The sequence below is a fragment of the Urocitellus parryii genome, chromosome X (genome assembly GCF_045843805.1).
Source record: "Urocitellus parryii isolate mUroPar1 chromosome X, mUroPar1.hap1, whole genome shotgun sequence".
NCBI classification, from domain to species: Eukaryota; Metazoa; Chordata; class Mammalia; order Rodentia; family Sciuridae; genus Urocitellus; species Urocitellus parryii.
In genome coordinates, this window is record NC_135547.1 from 129686527 (window position 1) to 129695722 (window position 9196).

General features: G+C 50.5%; 1 pseudogene; it reads left to right on the forward strand.

Moving 5' to 3' along the window:
* Window positions 1-3001: 3001 nt before the first annotated feature.
* Window positions 3002-8541, forward strand: LOC144250727 (olfactory receptor 2W3-like; annotated as a pseudogene).
* The last annotated feature ends 655 nt before the right edge of the window (window positions 8542-9196 follow it).

Consider the following 9196-nt stretch of genomic DNA (forward strand, 5'->3'; position numbering starts at 1 on the left):
TAAAGGAAGCTGTTCACACACACACACACACACACACACACACACACACACACACACACAGTTATTTCACTTCAGAGCGAGTCAGGCTTAGGGCAGCAACAGAGAAGCCTGTGGAGTCACATTTTGCCTGTAAGTATTTCAGGTGCACATTCTTAAAATGCAGGCTCCTTGCAGCTCCAGTGGCAGACAACAGTGAAGCAGGAAGGACAGGTTAGTGGCTGGGAGGCGGGACCAGAAACCCTGCCTGGGTGACAGAGGAAGGACCAATGGGAAGCCCTGGAAAGTGGGAAAGTCCTGATGAGGAAGCCAGGCTCCGCCCCCAGGCTCCCCTGGTTACCATGGTGATGGAACAGCCCAGAACTGGCTGTGGCTGCTGCAGCTGCCTGGGTCCCAAGGTCAGGTGTCAGCTCTCTCCTCCTTAATGGGCTGTTTCACTGTGTCTTCCCCTCGTCCCTCCTGTTCTCCCATCTTTTGCATTTTCCGTTTCCACAGCGTGGGCACTTTAAAACAGTGATTTAGAGGCAGAGGCCAGCATTACTGTCAGACCCTATGGCAGTCTGCCATTGGCCCCCTGGCCAGGTTGCTTAAGGGTCAAAAGCACAGCTGGGTGGGGCTAGTTAAGACCTTTTAGGGAGCAGGGGCTGGTCCTGTGTCCTGCAGCTGAGTTAATTAAAGCTGTTCCGACCCCAATGGGACAAGACTGCAGGGAAGAGGCTCAGTACAAATTGTTTGAGCACATTTGAAAAAACAGCAGAAAAACACAATTTGCCTCTCTACCAGCAGAAAATCCCCTGCATCAAGTCGCACCACGAAAAATGTTTCCTTTTTCCTCTTACTCTCCAAACATTGACTCCTAGAATATACATTCCAAGAAATCTTTATATTGCGAGGGGGAAAATTGTGACATATGCAGTCCAGGGGAGAAATAAAGAATGTCCACGAGCTTCTGCCCTTCCAGTGCTTTATTCACTCAAGTTCCTCCATACAGTTTCACTCTATAGGTTCTTGATCAAGAAAACACAAGCCTTAATGCTGGGCACTGCAATAGACATAATCAATCCACAGGGAACAGTTCTAGATGCATTCTAAGCACTGCAAAACACACCTAATCAGCGCAGGCTAGTGACAGCCATTCCCTCTGCATGCTGAGTTCAAAGGTCTTAAGTCCTAGGCTTTGAGTCCAGCAGATGCACACTCACTCAGAACGTGATAATCAGTCTGGAACCAAGGTAGGCTTTCCCTACATTGGAACATCGAGAGGATGACCAGTTGATGAGGGGGCCCCTAGGGAGGAGTTGGGGCTCTCACCAAGGTCCAGATGAGGCGGTAGAGTTTGAGAGGGGTGAGGATCATGCAGAGACTCAGGAATGATGCCAAGGGATGGGATGTGAGGTCCTCAGCAGGCTCTCCAGCTCTAGTGCATCCTTGTTTCAGCTGGCTGAATCCCTGTTCATCAGCTCTATCATTTATACTAAATTTGGGGGCTTTTGACCCTCCTTTCAATCCCTACCAGCCACCACTGGATTTCTCAGTGATGTCACTCACCCTGAGGTCAGAAACTTGTGATCTGGTGGTCTCCACCCTGATCTTGTCCCTTTCCCTCTTATCAGGCAAAAACAGCCTGCCAGAGGCTTCATGCTCTTTATCAGGGTGAGGGGAAGGAACTTGTTTGAGGCCTTACTGGATCGACTTGTGGATGTGCCTGGTGAAACTGCAGGTTAAACTGAAGTTTTTAAAGTGGAGTTGCTTAGGCTCAGGCCTAAGGCCATCCTAACACTTTACCTAATACTTTAAAATAAAAAAATACACAAAAACAATGAAAACTTTTCAGAAAAGGAATTTTACCATAGGAGAGCACTGAACTTAGTAACATATCCCATGAATCACCTTCATAATTCTTTATATTTACTCATGGTTTCTAGAATTGCAAAAATATTTTTTATCTTTCTACAGGCGAAAAATTCCCAGATCTTATGAGTCTAACATCACAACTTCTTCTTCTGTCTAATTCACTTACTTTCTACAATTCAACCCACAACACTCTGAAATCCTAAGTGCACTTAACTTCTGGAGAGAAATTCCAAACTCACTAAATTTCTAAAATTTACACTGAAGTTCAAGTACAGGACACCACTTGTCCGGACATAGGACTAAACCAGTCAGGGTCACTCCAGGTGAACTGGGCTGCATGACATTGTCACACAGAGACAGAAAAATGTCTTTTTCTTTGTTTCTGTGATGGCTCCCTCACCCAGCTCCCCCAAAAAAGGCAAGGTAAGCAAGAAAGAGAGAGAGCAGGCCTGGAGCCCCATTTTATTGGGGAGAAGCCACTCAAATGAGGATAGGGTCAAGATTCAGGGGGTGGAGTCTTCCTGATGTCTGCTGCCAGTAGGTTGACATCCTGGAAGGCCACGCCCATCTCATGTGCTGTGTGGGGATCAAGGGCAGAGCAAGGGAAGGGGACACACAAGGGGAGGTTCCATGGAACATTCTATCCCCAAAGGGCACAGAGTAGGATTCCAAAGGAACAGGTGGGTGTAACTCGACCCCACTGGGTGACGCCTACTCCTGGAGCCACACCTCATTATCTGAATGGGGGTGGGGCCCAATGTGTTGTGGGGCGCAGCAGCTGTTCCATACTCCCCTCCAAAGGACTTAACGTGACTCCCGACAGCAGAATTCACAGCTCAGGGTGGACTCGGGGCCAGCTGCCCAGCGTGTGGGGGTCAGGGCACCCCAAGAGGCTGTCTCCTGCGCAGTCAGCACAATGCAATGGCTTCTCTTGGTAAAGCTGTGGGAAGAATGGGAGGCAGGCAGTGTCTGCGTCCAGCAGTGCTCACGGGTCCCACTGTCCCATGGTCTACAGAAGCAAGAATTGCTGCTTCCCCCCTGTCCAAGCTCTGGGGTGGGCACGTCACAGGTTTAAGTGGGGGTTATTTGAAGTTGTCCCCCTCAGACTCAGAGTCTGAGCCATGACCTAATGGAGCACAGCTCCACGACCATGGTTTACATCATGAGTGGGAAATTGTGACGTTTTGGCAAAAGTAATGGTGAATGTGTTGTCACAGAAATTGTCTCATGTCTGTGTTCTCTTTAGCTTGATTTTATGGGAGGTTTTTTGCATATTTCATCTGACAAGGGAGCAATCTGGATGCTGGGTGGAGAGGGTGAGGGGCTCCCTAGGGCTGAGGACCCAGGATGCTCCTCTGAGCACATCCCTGCATCCTCCAGGGGAAGTTTGGCCCCAGGGTGCCTTTTGTCTGGGGTGTCTCTGGGTGACGTCCTCTCCACTGTCAAGAGAGGGTCCCGGGGTCAGGACTGTTGGGGCTCCCAGGAGCCTGGGTTTCCTGTTGGGAGTCAGAAGCCTGAGCAGTAACCTCCACACAGGGGCCAGGGGCTTAGGATCCTGTCCCCATTGCTCAAGTGAGGAGAAGGACACGTTTCCCACTACAGGGGTGGCTGAGGTCATGGCACAGCGCCAGGCTCCCTGAGTTCCTCTCCTGCAGGGATGCTGCTGCTGCAGTTCTGCTTTGGTTTTTATTTCTCTCCTTTGCAAGTGGCACCTTGCATGGTTTCTGTTTCTGGAAATGTTGATATATTTTCCCTTTTTACATGAGATTTGTGTGTATTTTATAGTAGTAAATGATAAAGTATCATAATGACAGTGTAGATTTATGCATTCATGACATTCTAAATTTTTGATAAAGATTGAATATGTGGGGTGGGGCTGTGGCTCCATGGTGGAGTGCTCACCTAGCATGCAGGAGCCACTGGGTTCGATTCTCAGCACCGCACAACTATGAAATAAAGACATTGTGTCCACCTAAAAAACTAAAAAAAAATAAATATTTTTTTAAAGACTGAATATTTACTTGCATGTTTTGTCTTTTAATTTATCAAATGCTTGCAATTCTCTAAGCTTGTTTTATATACTGAACCAGATTTCTGTATGAGTTGCCCTTGTACTTCAACCCCATAATGTTCAAGGATCAGCAGCACATGGTGTTTCCTAAATCCTATCAGGTGGTTGTTTGGGGTGTTCTTTGTGCCTCTGAGGTTTTGACAGGAGCTCAGGAACTTATGTAGCTGGTAGAAGCAAAGGATGGAGCTCGGCAGGTGTGTGTCCTCCTGATCTGCAGTAACAATGAATAGGGGGTGGATAAGGGTGAAGATGGCCGCCACATTTCCTGGGTGCAGACCAGCTCTGCCCCTCCACGTGGGACATTCACTTCACACAAGTGTCTCCGTTTCTTTTCTATAACTTGGGAATAATAATAATAATCCCAGCAGAGCCTGCACAGCATGGATAGAGGTTATGTGAGTCAGTAAACAAGTCCTCACGGTGCTGCTTTAAGCCTGGCTAGGAGCCCACACTGCAGCAGCCCTTGCGGCTTCTGCTGTGGACACCTCTCCTCAGGTGCCATAGAGATGGATGGGAACAATGGCAGCTCCCAGGGCCTCTTTATCCCCCTGGAATTTTCCAATTTCCCCAATGTGAAGAGGGTCCTCTTTGTGGTCCTCCTGGTAGCCCACCTGCTGGGCCACACTCCATCCTCCTGGTGTCGCAGCTGGACCCCACCTCCACACGCCCGTGTTCTCCTTACCCCCTTCGTCCTTCCTGGACCTCACCTTCACCCCCAGCTCCATCCCCAGCTGCTGCACAACCTACGTGTCCATGACAAGACCATTAGCTCTGCAGTGGCACAGTCCAGCTCTTCCTGTTCCTGGGCCTTGTGGAGTGGAGGGACTGCTGCTGAGTGTCACGGCCTATGACAGGTTGGTGGCTATCTGGAAGCCCCTGGCCTACACCGTGATCATGACTTCCAGGCTGTGGTGCAGTCAACTCCTTGGTCATATGTCAGTGACCCTATGGTTACACTGCTGTGCGCACAAGAAGAAGGATCACTTCCTGTGTGAGATACCTATCCTGATCCCTGTGGCCTGTGTCAGCCTGGGGGCTATTGAGGGCACTGTCCTTGTCCTGGATGTGGGCATCATGCTGTTTCCCGTGGTCTTCCTCCTGGTCTCCTGTGGTCACATCGTCAGTGCTGTGCTCAGAATGCAGTCGTCCTCAGGAAGACACAGTCTTCAACACCTGCGGCCCCCTCACCCTGGGCTCCCTGTCCTACGGGAACTTCATCCTCAAGTACATGCAGCCAGGAGCCGCTCCTCCTGGGACCAGGGCAAGGTCCTCATGCTCTTCTACAACCCGTCACCCCTTCCTGAACCCCTCATCTCCACCCTCAGAAACAGGGAGGTGAGAAGGCTGATGCTGGGGAACAGAAAAGGGGACAAGGAGGGAGGGCCCAGGAAGTGACCAGCACCCAGGCTCAGGGTCAGCTCCATAAGGGCCACTGCTGTCCTCTGAGCCGTGGGGCAGATGAGGTGTCCGCCTGCAGCTCTCAGCACATTTGCAGGGCTGTCCTCTGGGAGCCTGATTAAGGCCAGCGCTGTGGGTTTTATAACAGCACAGGGCCTGTCCCCCACACCCGGATGTGCAGCCCTGACCCTGCAGGCTGGTACCAGGGCCACAGCAGCCCCCCGGGTCCTGCTTCTGTAGTTTGCTGAGTTCACAGTGGTGCTCTCAGCGTTTTAGCTGCTACCTTCCAGCTCTCTCAGGGCTCTTGGTGTGAACCACTGTGTCTTCCTGGGTGGCGTCACAGCTGAGTTCAGCATGGCCGGGTATTTCCCTCCCACAGGCTCGCAAGGAAGCATGTTGTCTTTTTCTGCCCTCTGTTAGGAGACAGGTAAATGAATGGTGGGAGCACAAGTTTAAGAGAGTAACTATAAATGTGGCCTAGTGGGCAGACCCCAGGTGCTTCATTTGCCAAAAAGCAATGTCGCTGCAGCCCTGCCTGGAGGATGTGGACAGGTTCTGTCCCATTCCCCAGCAAACCACCTGTTGTCTGCATGGAAATGCAGGTCGGAATTAGTATGTGTGAGAGGAACCCAAGAGAGTATGAAGGGCCTGACTTTTGTGACCCTTTTGCCAGAGCAGATTCTGAAACATAAGGATGATTCCTCGTACCCATCAAACTTGTAGCAATGGATAGTTAAGAATGCAATTAGCACTGCTCAGCATGGGGCCCTATGGCTTGGAAATGACCAGGCCACCAGACAGGCCCGAGCCATGGTCTCCAGAAACCCACTCCAAGAGGCCAGAGAGCCTTTGGAAGGTCTGTGGAAGATAAGAGATGAAAGTTGATGGAGAGGACCTCAGCCTGCCACCAAAACAGCGGCGCCATAGCGCCCTCTGCTTGGTACCCACAGGCATTGGGTGCCCTGAAGGAGGGAAAGAAGGCAGTACAGGGGATGGGCCCCGGGGGCCCTCTGCAGACATGTGCTCAAATCCCTCAGTCACAGTTTATGGACAGAGTGAATAATCCAAGAAAGGAAAAGTGTCTTATGAAGGAGCAAGGGAAGCTGCAGCCAAGGAGGTGATCAGGGAGGGACTAAACAAGGGACAGAGACCAACAGGCACCAGCACAATGCAGTCCAGTGGATGACTGGATTTGGAAACCCAGGATACAGGGACACAAGGGGCTCAAGCCTCTCTGCTGGCCTCAGCCTTGGCCACTGCAGGAAAGCAGGAATAAGGTAGCTATAAAGGAAGAGGCAGCTCCACTTGCTGGGGGTGTGGAGGGACAGGACAGTTCTGGCGAGAATGCCCAGAGCCTCTGCAAATTATTTCCTAAACTGACCAAGGAGGCTTCCAAGCAGCTAGTCAAGACCAAAAATACATGCCCCTTTCCTTCCTGTTGTCGCTTAACAACCTGCTGGAGTAAGTCCCCAAGGTTAAAATCAAATGCCTTATGGCAAGTAGATGTCCCTCACTATGTACCTTCAGGATATTAAAATATAACTATGTGGTCACTGATACCTGTTCAGGCTGTGGAATGGCCATTTCCAGCTACTTAAGTGCTTTGGGACCATGGCAGCTCCTTTCTCCATCCAAACTGGCACTGCTACAGCCTAGGCAAGCAGAGCCTTCAAGGAATTCTGCTCTACATGGCACAGAAATCATGTCAGTGGGATCCCCTATAACCCTCAGGTTTAATGCACTGTAGACAGAACACGCAAGGAATTAATGACTATGCTACAAAAACAGGGCAGGGGGAGGGAGGGGGCTCTACCAAATGCCATCACAACGCCTTGAAAAAAATCTTGTTTACTTCAAATTTTCTTTCAACTTCAAAATTTTCCATGGAAACAGCCACCCACAAACAGTAGGCCCCCTTCACTGTGCCCTGCCATTTACCTATAATCTCCCAGCTGGATCCCAGCACAAGTGCATGATGGTCCAGTGTCCCTCCTAAAACTGGGTCCAGTTTGTATGTTTTGACAGAAGCCTCACCCCATCTGGGTGCCTGCAGTGAAACTACCTGCCAGGTAAATTGGGCTTTGGTCCCTTGGCCACCAAATTAGTGGTGGTCAATTGGGAAGGAGCCCTATCTAAGCTCTTCTCTAATAACTCATTCCTGATTGATCCTGAGGTAGCCGTACAAGGACCACCCGTGCAGGGAACACCAAAACTCCCACATCTGCTCGGCCGAGTGGTTTCTCCGTCGTTGATAATGAGACCTACAACCAGGACCGTCCTCTCTGTTTTGCTCTTGCTAATGAAACTTTTCTAGATCAATATAACAAGTCCTATGCTGGCTGTCTCTCACTGACGCTTGGTAGTTAACGCTACCAATGGCCATAGACACCCCCCCCATGGCAAGTGCCAGAAACCCTGGCTGCCAACATGCCCAACAACACTCTTTAGAAAGCTCCCCTCTGATAATGACAGCACCCCAAGAAATCCATGTGTGGCAGCCACACCTTATCTCCTTGGAAAGAGAAATTTCTCTTGGGAAGATCAATACCTAAGCACCTGAGTGGGCACAGCTCCCTGGAATGTAACCTATGTGCCCAAATACCATGTGGGCTATGAAGTAACTGCTACCTGGGACAATCTGTCATTCACCACTATGCAGGAAATCAATCTCGCATCACACCAATATTGCTGGCCACTAGACCCTTCCAATAGGCATCAGCAGGCTGCATGAATGGGTCGATAAAGGCCCTAAATGCAACATGTGCCTTCATCCCTAAGTATACCCATACCCACTGTGCACAAGCTTGTGTCACGCCACCCTTGCCATGCTCATAATCACTGCCTCTGATGGTGTAAATATCACTCATGCAGAGATCCCTTGTGCAGTCAATGCATCCTGCTGGCTCCCAACCTGTCTACACCGGCTATGAAGCTAAATGTGCATTGATCCTCAGATGCCCCCCGCAGCCTGGCTTCCAGTGGACCCGTCCAAGGAGTGGAGGAGTCCATGGGACATGCAGAGGAAGCATCCTCTGAGTGAGATCCTGCACCGGACAAGGCGTGATATTGGCCTCATCATTGCTGGGATTGTTGCCCTAGTGGCCGCCATCGCCACCACAGCCACTGCCACTGCTGCGCTCACTCAGAGGATCCACACTGGGCACACTGGAAACAATGTGTCCCCTGTGTGGCAGCAGCCTTCGCCTCTCAAAATGACTTAAATAAACTGAACTGAACCACTATTTGCCTCACTCAGCAAGAACCAGACCTCCACCAGGAGCCACGAGGTGTTCTGTTTATGTTGCTAAGGCTCACGGTCACCCTGAATTTCATAGTATTTGCGTCACCCAATACGCTGTATGTGACAATGGAATCTTGCAGTTCTCCACTTTTTCTCAGTTCATGAAGGGCGCTTGGGATGCTCACTGTGTTACGACTGCATGACGTCACTAAGGCCAGGGTCCAAATCAAGGGGACTAAGGAGTCTGTCTCAACAGCCTCCTCTTTCTTCCAGGGATTGGCTGAACATTGGAAAAACCTGAGAGCCAAGTTACTAACCCTTATAACGCTATTACCCTGGCCCTACTGAGTGTGACAGTAATAATTTTTTTCTTGTGTTGTGATTCTTATGCAACCATGTGAAGGCCACCAAACAAAAATCAGGGATGCTAGCAAAAGTCCTTGTGGCAAGTCTGAGTGGGAGATGCGGGGACAAGTGCATGGAGAACTGCATATGTGGCATACCTGAAGGGCACCTGAGTGGCAGGCCACTCCCCTCCAGCTAGGGGTGTGAGCAGCAGGTTGCTCACCCTGTAGGCCCCTCCCTGGGCATGAGGCCACCTGTTGCAGACCCTGCACTAGCTCCACAGCCTGCTA